Here is a 10,168-nt window from a genome sequence, read left to right on the forward strand (position 1 = left end):
GCTGTACCTCAGACAAAGGACTATTATCAAGGATATATAAAGAACTCAAAACAATCAGTCCCCCCAAATATAAAGACCCGATCCAAAAATGGGCATCCGAAATGAACAGACATTTCTCATACAAAGAAGTAAAAGCAGCAAGAAAATATATGAAAAAATGTTCCACATCACTGGTCATTCGAGAGATGCAGATGAAAACAACACTGAGATTCCACCTCACCCCACAAAGAATGGCTGCTATCAAGAAATCACACAATAACAAATGTTGGCGGGGTTGTGGGGAGAAAGGAACCCTCCTCCATTGTTGGTGGGAGTGCAGACTAGTGCAACCACTATGGAAATCAATATGGAGATACCTCAAAGAGCTTGGACTGGAGGTTCCATTTGACCCAGCCATCCCTCTGCTGGGTATCTTTCCAAGAGAACTAAAAGAATCATATCACAGAGAAGTATGTGCACCCATGTTTATAGCGGCACAGTTTGTAATAGCTAAATCTTGGAAACAGCCTATTTGCCCATCCGTTGGAAACTGGATAAAGAAGTTGTGGTTTTTCTATAAAATGGAATATTACTCAGCCATAAAGAGCGAGAGAATAGATTCATTCATAGGAAAATGGATACATATTGAAGATATACTCCTAAGTGAAATAAATAAGTCACACATGTGTAAATACCAAATAGTTTCCCTGGTGTAAATAATCTGCAACAATGCATAAGATTCTAATAAGGTTACTGACATTTAGAAATGGGAAGAAAGGAGCTAAAGGTGTAGAGAAGGTGGGATGGGTAAGGGAAGAGTAAAAAGGGAAAAGAAAAAAATGTGAGAGAATGAAAAGATGGAAATAAAGTGTTTGTAGATGGGGAGGGGAGGAGGGGGTGAAGGGAGGGCAGAGGTAAGGGGAAACAATGAGAATCAAGATTTGTCATGTAGAGGTACAAGATCCCAACAATGAATGTAACTGTACTGTATCCCTAAAATGTACCAACAAACTCAATAAAATAAAAAAAAAGGGGGGGAAGGGGATCGGGAGATGGTTGGACAGCGTGGTAGGGAAGGGAAAAATGGATGGAAATGGAATTTACATGTGTCATGTACATCTACCAACTTCCCACCACAAGGAGTATAAACATCATGTACTTCATACATGTACTAATAAACTAACCTAAAAAACAAAGATATGTGATAAAGGAATGAAGGCGAAGCTGGAGATGAAACTTGTTGACAACAATATCTAGGTGAATATTTATTGTATTAAATTTGAGTTTTTATTAGTGCACATTTATTATGCAGAAAATGGGTTTCATTGCGACATTTTAATACATGTATGTAACATATTTTGATCATATCCCCTCTTCCCCATTTCCCTTCCTTACACTCCCCTCCCTCTGCCCCTGATCCCTTCTCTTCTCTAATAATCATTTCCCTTTACAGAAGATATGTAAAGCAAGGACCTGGATGAGCTGTCCTCAGAAGAGAGTGTAGAGAGAGGCTAAGACAAGATCAATCCCTCCAGCGCTGGAGCATTTAAGGGTGAGACAGAGGGAGGGGGCAGAAAAAGAGACTCAGAAGAGGTGATCAAGATAGAAGGGGGAAAAAGAGGAGAATGTGGGTTTCTGGAAACCCAGAGCATAAAAAATTTTCTGAAGGAAGGAGTGGTCAACTGTGCCAACCATTCTAGATCGATTTTGGAGGTGCAGATGATAGCATTAGCTGGTGGACTTGATGTGAGGATTAAGGGCAAGAGAGATGAAGGGAAAAGACCCAGCAAACGTGACCAGGAATGACTTTCTAGAATGGTAGCCTGAGCGTCTAGGTGAGATGAAGGGAGAACGCTGACCATTGCATTTTTCAGGTCAGAGGTTGTTGGAGATCTTTGTTGAGAGCCATTTCCGTAGAGTGGCGGGGATGAAACCCAAACAATGGGAGCTGAGAAGAGAAGATAAAGGCAGTCACAAAGGAGAACTATTTTTGAGGAATTTTGCCGTGAGTGAGAATAGAGAATGGGGCAGATTCTGGGGGAGAATGTGAAATTAAAGGAAGGGTTTCAAGAATAAGTTTTATTCAATTTGCTTACATGACCTTGGGAAACCACAGAGAAGAGATGGATGGATGAGAGACAGGGCGAGTACAGGATTAAAGCACTCAGTATATCAGTGCAACTTACAGAGCAGCTGTCATTTAGCCCTGCATTGTGTCCATCAGTTTCTGCATCTCACTCCAGCAAGATATCACATGTTGTACTTTTGTTTGGTTCGGGGACTGCAATCACTTTTAACTATCTGCTTAAAAGTTATCTGATGAACCGCGGTGGAGATGAAGCACAGAAAAGCTGACAACAGCCTTCTTCAACTAAGATCAGGTGAGAACAGGCCCTAACAACTCCCTGAAATACTTCGGGGGAAGAAAATAGACCTCAAAAGGATTTGGGAATCCTGCAAATCAAGGGACCTTGTGGTATCTGTGCGTTGGTGAGACTGTGACCTCATTGGTTCTCAGATTGATGAGGCTCTAGTACTGCTAAAGTGCGTCTAAACTTTCACATGTAGAACCCCCAAAAGCCAGTTGGAACATGGGGCACACCCCTAGCAATTGTGACTTAGTGGGACCGGGGTGAGGCCTGAGATTCTACATTTCCCACCCCCACCTAGGACTTGCTGGATCAGAGGCAACACTGAGAATCGCTGGCACAGAGAAAAAAAAAAAAATCCCGGCTTGGTGGGGGAAAACAAGAAAAACTTCATAAGAAAGATATGCGAGATGTAGAGATGCAGGAATATGGGGCAAGTCAAGAAGAGGGCAGAAGGGCCCTTATTTGTTTCTTTTGGTGGCAGTTTAAGCTAAGTTAGTCATGTGATGATTCACCTTGATTATTTTTCTTTTATTTTTTGAGACAGGATCTCCCAATGTAGTTCAGGCTGGCCTTAAACTCACTTTGTAGTCCAGGTTGGCCTCGAGCTGATGACAATCCTTTTGCGTCAGCCTCCGGAGTGCTAGGATTACAGGCATGCACCGCCACGTTCAGCAATTCACATGGATCGTTAACAAAATTGTAATAAATACATTTGTTGTGCTACCAACTATTTCAGTGAAATACTGATTTTAGGTCATTAATGCATGTGTGTGGGGGGGGGATTGCAGCAGGGTTTTTACACTAAGCCTTTTTATTTTATTTTTTTTTATTTTGAGTCATTAAGCTCAGTAGGTCATTAAGCTACCCAGGCTGGGCTTGCACTTGTGATATAAATCTCTCTGGAGGTTAGCACAGGTGCATGTTCACGCTGAGACTTTGTAGTTGGCTTGTAGTTATCTTGTTATAAATAAGAATACATTTTATTAAATGCACATTTCTTTTAAATACCTTTATTATACTTATAGAAATATTTCTCCAAAAATATTTCATAAAGTGGTTTACTACATCAAAAATCATATATATTTTAATTTTTTGATAGCACTGCCAAGTTGCCTTCCAGAAATATTGATCTAATTTACACTTACAGCACACACATGAGAGAAATCCCACATTTTTGTTAGTAGGTGTTACAAATCTTTCAAACTTTTGCCAATATGATAGTTGAAATTGAGTTCTCATTCTAATTTGTGCTTTCCTAATAAACTACTGAGTTAAGCATTGATTCAAATGTTTGCTGACAGAATTTCTTCCTCTGATTTGGTTATTCATATTTTTTGGTGAGTTTTCTATTGGCATACAGTGGTACCTCAGTTCACAAATGCTTTTGTTTATGAACAATTTGGTTTGCAAACAAAAGCACTGGGCAAAATTTTGTTTTTGTTTGTGAACTGTGCATCTGATGACAAACATGATCTCAAAATCTTTCCCACAAGAACAGGAAAGTGGCCATCTTTTCCAGAATTGTGGGACTACTTAAGTTTGTGAACCGACGTGCCACTATATATGCCTTTTCTTAGTGTTTTGTGGTTCTTTCCAATGTTATAGAGAGTAACCGTTATAGGATGCATACCACAGGTAGCCTTTCTCAGGTTGCAGTTTGTCTTATAACTTGTTTGGTTTAGGGCACAGACGTTTATCACATTTACCAACAGGTAAATCATTTTCTTTATGACTCCAGAGCTTTGTGTCAGGTTTAGAAAGACCATTTCCACCTCAATACTATATTTATTGCAATATATTCCCCATATGTATTGTTTTAGTCAACTTTCTGTTGCTGTGACAAAAATACCTGACATAAAGAAGTTGAAGGAGGAAATGATTTATTTTGACTCACAGTTTCAGAGGTTTCAGTCCATTGTTGGCTGGTTCCATTGCTATGGGTTTGAGGTGCGGCAGATACATTAAGGCAGCAGGGTATGGCAGAAGAAAGCTGTTCACCTCATGGCAATCAGGGGGATGAAAGAGCAAGGAAGAGCAGAAGAAAAGATACAACCTTCAAAGGCCTGCTCCAGCTTTCTTGGATTAAGAGACTCTTGAAGGGTGGTTGGGCTGTAGCGATGCTTGCCTCATCACTAGTTTGTGGCTGGATGGGCTATTAGAACATGTAGGCCTGGTTGGAGAAAGTGGGTCATGACGGAATGACCTTTGGAACTATATTTGGTCCCTGGTCCCTTCCTGTCTGGTTTCTTCGCTTGCTCTCTGCTTTCCAGATGCCATAAGTCAATCAATCAGCTTTCCTCCATGGAGTTGACCCCATCCACCATGCGGTCCACCATGTTTCTGCTTTGGAGCTGGCCAACCGTAGACTAAAACTTCTGAAACTGTGAGCGAAGAGGATCCTCCTCTCCAATTTGTGTCAGGTGGCCTTAAGCTTGATTATTTTCCCATAAATAGGCAATTGCCTCATTCCATTAAACGATTAATCTGTTGTTTCCTTACTGATTTGAAATGTTTAATACAAAATCCCCACGTATGTATTTGTAATCCATATTCTGTTTCACTACCTTCCATGACTTGAAATTTCAAACTGTTAAGGCAGTTTTCAAGTTATTTCCATGGCTGCTTACCAGTTTTACTGAGTTATTTTATTTCAGCAATTATGTTTTCAGTTTGTAAGAACTCTCTTACATCTACTTCTTTTTTCATACCAGACTAATTTTGTCCTGTGGATGAACTATTCTCTTGGGCATCTCTCAAGATACTAATTAAAATTTTCAAAACAGGAATTTTTCTATTTTGCAGGTTAACTTTTCCCTCAGAAGTCAGTTGTTTTGCTTATCAACTGAGTGGTTTTTTTTTATTATTATAGTGTTGATTTTCCTTAACTGTCTGGTGATGTGTCATTTATATGAAGAACTAGATTGCTATATTTAGTAATAGTTTGGAGACGTCAGTGTTTGTGAAGGTTGTTACTCACCTGACAGGCCTCCTGTCTGAATGTGACAGAATTGTCACAGACATATGATTGAGGAAGGCTCTTTATGAAGTGTGAATAGGAAACTACTCAAAGTCTTGGTAGCTAATAATGCAGAGACTGGAAAAACATCTGTGTAGTGCATAAGAGGATTTAAAAGTGAGGCCAAGATGCCTTTGTCACCATATCCTCACAATGGTCCCCCTAATTACCTGGGTATGCTCCACTTCTCTTTCCAACCACAAAGTTTATGCTGGGCTTCTTCCCTGTGCAGAAGAAGAGCTTTATTTAGAATGCAGTTCTCAATGGCTGCAGCCAGAGATGAACACTACAGTGAGACACTGCACGGAACTGGAGAGTGGCCCAATTGATTTGGCAGACGCTCCGCTCACTTTTCTGCTTTCTGCTCCATGACTCACTCTAGCTCCCAGGTCCTGCCATCTCTGAGCTTTGCTTGGGGCCCCATTTAGAAGATACGTGATCATTTTTCCACTATCTCTTCCAATTCCTGGATTAGCAGGGTATGAGTTCTGCCCTCTAATTTCTAGAAATTTTGACTGCTTCTGGGAGGATACACAAAGTAGCCTAGTATATAGTGCCAGACTACCTGGCTTGCACAAACTATTTATCTTCTCCGTGGCTCTGTTTACTCAATTTTTTTTCCCAAACATTGGATAGTAGTAGTACCTGCTTTATGGAATTCTTTAAATGGCTTAAACTGTTCAACTCAGTACCTGGCACACTGTATTTTTCTGATCTGCTAGTGATACCTTTTCTGACTTTCGGGGACTCTGCATGTTTTTTTATTTGGGGCATTTTACTGAAATTGAGGAAGGAAAATAATATTATATGAGTAAATTAACCTATCACCTTGAACTGTGAGCACTTACATTTGAAAACACAATAAAAAAAAACATTCCGGGCTGTTTGTTTTCTACCATTTTAGACTTCACCCGCTCTTGATTTACTCAGAAGAGTATAGCTTTAAAAATGAGCAAAAGCATGACAAATAACTTCCTGAAAAATGCAAATTTGTTTAGAAGAGTATCCCAGACTACAGTCAACGTCTCTTGTCTTCTAGTCCAATCCCTATGACCACTAAAAGTGAGTAAAGGAAGAATAACCAGCTCAGGTACTGAAGTTGTAAACTGCGTTATGTTTGTAGCCATCCCAGGTCCTTATCCTCCTGTTACAGCAGAACCGTGCCTCCTATTGAGAACCTCACAAGAACCTTGATCTCATTCTCTCCACCTGCTTTCTCCACTATTTTATGTTATTACAAAGCTGTTCTTTCTGTGGTATATTTAACACCATGTTCTCAACTGGATATTTTCAATTGGCTTTAATCACGGTGAAATCTACCCTTTTAAGAAAAAGATGCAACAACATTGTTCAACACTCCTACTCCTACCCCACCAATTTTGTTTCTCTCTTTCTCCCTCTCTCTCTCTCTCCCCTTCCATCCCCCCTTCCACCTCCACATTCTTACAAAGTAATCCCCAAGCTGTCAGTACAAGATCTTCCTCTCCTTCCATCCCTTGACTATTAATTTGGCCTTATCTCTCCAGCAAACACTTCTCATCAGGTCATGTCTGACTTCCATGCTACAAACTTCTACAGATGCTTTTGGGGCGCCAGGCTCTTATAGGTTGCAGAAAGTATTTGGCACAGATGATTAGTTCCGCCTTCTTGAAACACACTTTTCTTTAGGTTCTGGGCTTAGTGCCTCTTTATGTCTCACATTCCACTCTCCCTGCTCCCAAATTTGTATCTCTACCTCTGACATCTGTCCTGGCTGGATACTGTCATCTCTTTTTAAATATCTTTAAGTCTCCTCAAAATCAACATGCTCCAACGGAAGTCTTCATTTTTCTCTCCCACGCATAACAGTCTTCCGATGTTTCATGTATTCGTGAAAGGCAAACTCATCAATCAAGTTATTTAACCCCGAATCTAGCGCTTATTCTTGACATCACTTCTTCCTTATATCCAATTCAGTGCCAAATCATGGACTTTATTTTCTAAATACCTCTTAAATCCATTGCCTTCTACTTGCACCTCCTTTCTTGCAACCAGCTACCACTGTTCCCTCCCTAGACCATGAGGAGATCCCTCTAACTGGCTGATTCACATTCACTTACTCCTTCAATCCTTTTTCCACACTGCAGCCCTACTGATATTTTAAAAGTACAACACGTGGTGATATCTTTCCCCTTTCCCTCCCCATCTCTACTGTCCTGAGCAAATATTTCTATAAAACCTTCCAATAGCCTCTTGTTTTTAGGAAAAATACAAAATTCTTTAGTATTGCCTGCAAAATCCTCCTTGCTGTGGCCCCTGACTACCTTTCCAGCTCCTGCTGTGTTGTGCTCCTCTTGTCCGCTGACAGTTCCAAACACAGTGTCTCCTTTTCTCTGGGACTCATATTTGCAACCCATCCCACCTCAGGGCTTTTGCATGTGCTATTTCTGCGACTTAGAACACTCCTCTCTCTCCTCTTCCCTTGGTGAACTTCTTCTCAGCCTTATGGGCCTATCATTCCTTTGCTCAAGCATCGTTTTCACAGGAAAGGTGCCCTGTCAACCTCATTAAATCAGGCTTCCTTATTATAGAGGCTGCCCTAGTACCAGGCGTCAATTCATCACTATGGCTCTTGTACATTTCTTTGTGTGAATATTGGAATATTCGCTTTCTCCCCACATTTCTCATATATCCACTCAACACACATTTACTGAGCCTGGTGTGGTGGAGCATGCCTATAACCCCAGCACACGAGAGGCTGAGGCAGGAGGATTGCTGTGAGTTTGAGGCCAGATTCATTACATAGAGTCCAAAGCCGGCCTGGACTACATAGCGAGACCCTGTCTCAAAAAAATAAAACAGCCAGGAGTGGTGGTGCAGGCCTGTAATCCCAGCACTCGGGAGGCTGAGGCAGAAGGATCGCTGTGAGTTCGAGACCAGCCTGAGCTACATAGGGATTTCTGGTTCAGTCTCTACTACATAGTGAGACCCTGTCTGAAAAGCAAAAAATAAATAAATAAACAAATAAAGCAAAGTAAAACACACACACACAAACACACACACAAAACAAAAACACACACATATATTTATTTGAGTCCCCAGTATACACCAGGCATTATTTTAGACAGGGTGAGAAACTTTACCCAAATAAATATGCAACATATGATATCAAGAAGTGAAAAGCCCTATGAAGAAACACAAAGTGGAGTTATAGGGCAGAGAACTCAGAGGCTGCTACTCTGGACACGATAGAGAAGGCTCCTTGGAAGAAGTGACTGATCAAAGATTTGAATAAAGTGTGGGAGCGAGTCAGCAGGATGCCTGGAGGGGTGAGCATTCTGGGGAGAAGAAACCTTCAGGGTAAAAGGTAGACGGTGCCCAAGCTGTTCAAGGCACAGCCAGGAAGTCCGTGGGATTGCAGTGGAATGAAGATGCAAGTGGCAAGAAATAAGGTCAGAGACTGAAGTAGGGACTGGGTCATGGAGGGAAGGGAGAAGTCGGGAGCCCAGATAAGAGGCTGGTGTGGTGGTCCTGGGGAGAGATGGTGGGGGCTTGGTCTAGGGTGCGCTTTGACGAGGCAGTGGGGAAGGATCAGTCGGACAACAGTGGGAAGGTAGAGCTTGCAGAACTTGGCGATGTGCTGCTCCAAGCCCTCTAGTGGGTCTTTCTCAAGTAGAGGAAAAGCGGAAGAGTGGCTGCTGAGGTCTTCTGGCATCTGGTCCCTACTCTCCTCACTCACCCTACCCAGCCAAGCTGGCCTGATGGCTGTTCTGTGAAGAGGCGAACTGTGATCTCACCCTGTGCATTTGATGTTCCCTTGGGGATCAGGAAAGCAAGTGTCCACAGGACTTCCTCAGGGCTAGGGTCAAATGTCACCTTTTTTGGAGTTTCCCTGCTTCAGGACTCCTGATGGCCCTTTCCTATTTCTCTTCATAGTACAAAGCACTGGCATGATACACATTAAGTAAGCACACACAAACATACACATGTGCATTTATTCCACGAAGGCAAATTTGGTCTGATTTGTTTCCTGGAGAACAAAGCTTCCAGAATAGTTCCTGACACACAGTATATGTTCAATAAATACTTGTTGAATTAATGTTATTAAAATAGTCAAGGGCAAAGAATGTCCCCAGAGGTTGGGCCCTGAATGATGGTACCATTTAATGAGGCAATATTAAAGGTTTTTCAAACCTTTTAACCTTGAGACTTCCTATTGCAAACCTCCTGCTGGAGCAATCCTCCAGAATTGTTTCCTTCAGTGCAGGATTGTAGAAGTGGTCACTCCCTCTGTGGCCCATGGAAGCCTGTGACAAATCCAGAATTGTAAGGCATCTGGAAACCCAAATTGCTGTCAGTTCCTGCAACTGAGTATGACATCGGTTTGATTTAAACCCCATAACTGGCGTTTTAGATGTTCCTGACCGTGGGTATGGTTTAGGGCTAATAATTGCTCAAGAGACAATATCACAAAATGGTTATTAATACAAAAAGAAAGAAATGTCCAAAAAGGAGCTACCCATTTTCCTCATTCTTGCAGGTGCCCAACCAGATGGACTTGTTGGAGTGCATTTTCTGCATTCTTAATAGATAGCTAGCAGGAAACGCCTTGTACAGCCTCAGCTAGAGGGCTAGCAGGCAGCAAAGGGAGGGTACAAATCCCTGCCTCCTGCTTCCGCAAGCACTGGGCTGCTCTAAAGCTGTCCAGGCAGCTCTGGCCTTCAACACTCACCTCGCCCCAGCCATAAAGTCTTGCTCTGGCTCAGGTGATGGTCCAGAATTAAGGTAAGAGAAGCTGAGGACTTCAGGGGTCGGGGAACAT

This window comes from Fukomys damarensis, unplaced genomic scaffold (assembly GCF_012274545.1).
Source record: "Fukomys damarensis isolate Sample0158 unplaced genomic scaffold, DMR_v1.0_HiC HiC_scaffold_39, whole genome shotgun sequence".
Taxonomy (NCBI): Eukaryota; Metazoa; Chordata; class Mammalia; order Rodentia; family Bathyergidae; genus Fukomys; species Fukomys damarensis.